General features: G+C 31.9%; 1 protein-coding gene across 1 annotated transcript in view; it reads left to right on the forward strand.

Moving 5' to 3' along the window:
- cdh16 (cadherin 16, KSP-cadherin) overlaps window positions 1–2,500 on the forward strand; it is a gene marked incomplete at both ends in the record, with an annotated part of 51,145 nt that overhangs the window by 4,519 nt on the left and 44,126 nt on the right. The window lies entirely within an intron of this gene.

A 2,500-nucleotide genomic window follows, 5' to 3' on the forward strand; every position in this document is an offset into this window, starting at 1 on the left:
GTGCTTTACTTGGGAATTTCCATTTCATACTTTTACTCCACTACATTTAATTGACAGCTTTAGTTACTAGTTTCTTTCACGATCAAGATTTTACATAAAACTCTATATATGGAATATATAACAAGTCTTTAAAATTAGTGAGTTAAATGAGTGAATTTTGGCTACTGAAATCTTCCTAAAAACATTGTTAAGTCAGGGTCACATTTCAGATGTCTGAGCTTTAAACAACTCCACCAAATAGCCCTTAAAACAGACTTGTGTGTCATAACCTTGGTTTCTTCTTTCCTCCCCCATGAATCATAGATTATGTATCAGCTGTCCCTTTATATAGAACTGTACAAGTCATTTAAACTAGTTCAGATGTATCTGGTGTCTATGTTTGTAACTGTATATAAAGTAGTTTAAACTAGTTCAGGTCTATCCGGTGTCCCTGTATAGAAAATTGTATATAAAGTAGTTTAAACTAGTTCAGATGTATCCGGTGTCCTTGTATATAAAATTGTGTATAAAAAAGTCTAAACTAGTTCAGATGTATCTGGTGTCTAATACATTTGTGTATAAAATAGTCTAAACTAGTTCAGATGTATCTGGTGACAAAGTATATACATTTGTGTATAAAATAGTCTAAACTAGTTCAGATGTATCTGGTGTCTAAGTATATACATTTGTGTATAAAATAGTTTAAACTAGTTCAGATGTATCTGGTGTCTAAGTATATACATTTGTGTATAAAATAGTCTAAACTAGTTCAGATGTATCTGGTGTCTAATACATTTGTGTATAAAATAGTCTAAACTAGTTCAGATGTATCTGGTGACAAAGTATATACATTTGTGTATAAAATAGTCTAAACTAGTTCAGATGTATCTGGTGTCTAAGTATATACATTTGTGTATAAAATAGTTTAAACTAGTTCAGATGTATCTGGTGTCTAAGTATATACATTTGTGTATAAAATAGTCTAAACTAGTTCAGATGTATCTGGTGTCTAAGTATATATATTTGTGTATAAAATAGTTTAAACTAGTTCAGATGTATCTGGTGTCTAAGTATATACATTTGTGTATAAAATAGTTTAAACTAGTTCAGATGTATCTGGTGTCTAAGTATATACATTTGTGTATAAAATAGTTTAAACTAGTTCAGATGTATCTGGTGTCTAAGTATATACATTTGTGTATAAAATAGTTTAAACTAGTTCAGATGTATCTGGTGTCTAAGTATATACATTTGTGTATAAAATAGTTTAAACTAGCTCCACCTCCAGCTTCTGCAGCAGTAGCTGCTCTCACACACTGCTGCTTCAGTATTAAAAATCTAATGAGGTCATGTGTGATAATACGTCCTTCAGATGGACCAAAGCACTACATTTACTATAATACTTGAACTACATTTACTATAATACTTGAACTACATTTACTATAATACTTGAACTACATTTACTATAATACTTGAACTACATTTACTATAATACTTGAACTACATTTACTATAATACTTGAACTACATTTACTATAATACTTGAACTACATTTACTATAATACTTGAACTACATTTACTATAATACTTGAACTACATTTACTATAATACTTGAACTACATTTACTAAAATACTTGAACTACATTTACTATAATACTTTAACTAATACTTAAACTACATTTACTATAATACTTAAACTACATTTACTATAATACTTGAACTACATTTACTATAATACTTGAACTACATTTACTAGAAATACTTTAACTACATTTACTATAATACTTTAACTAATACTTAAACTACATTTACTATAATACTTAAACTACATTTACTATAATACTTTAACTACACTTACTATAATACTTTAACTACATTTACTTTAATACTTTAACTACATTTCTGTAATACTTTAACTTTACTTTATGTACTTTCATTTACTGTAAGCAAAGGATCTGAATACTTCTGGCTGGTTATTTGCAGGCTTTTTCAGTTACATAAACGCAGGCACGCGCGCACACAGACACACACACAGACACACACACACACACACACACACACACACACACACACACACACACACACACACACACACACACACACACACACACACACACACACACACACACACACACACACCACACACACAAAATTGACCTGTCTATCACACCTGGGCTTGGGAAAGAGTGAAACAAATAGTTAAATGCTCTTTTGTATTCTGACGGAAAGGGTTCACTAATGTCAGCTCCAAGTCTCTTTAGTGAAAATGAAAATATCAGACTGGAGGATGTCATATCCACTGTCATGACGGTCAGAGTGAGTAAGTAGGACTGGAGGATGTCATATCCACTGTCATGACGGTCAGAGTGAGTAAGTAGGACTGGAGGATGTCAAATCCACTGTCATGACGGTCAGAGTGAGTAAGTAGGACTGGAGGATGTCATATCCACTGTCATGACGGTCAGAGTGAGTAAGTCAGACTGGAGGATGTCAAATCCACTGTCATGACGGTCAGAGTGAGT

The sequence above is a fragment of the Sprattus sprattus genome (assembly GCF_963457725.1).
Source record: "Sprattus sprattus genome assembly, chromosome: 8".
Lineage (NCBI taxonomy): Eukaryota > Metazoa > Chordata > Actinopteri > Clupeiformes > Clupeidae > Sprattus > Sprattus sprattus.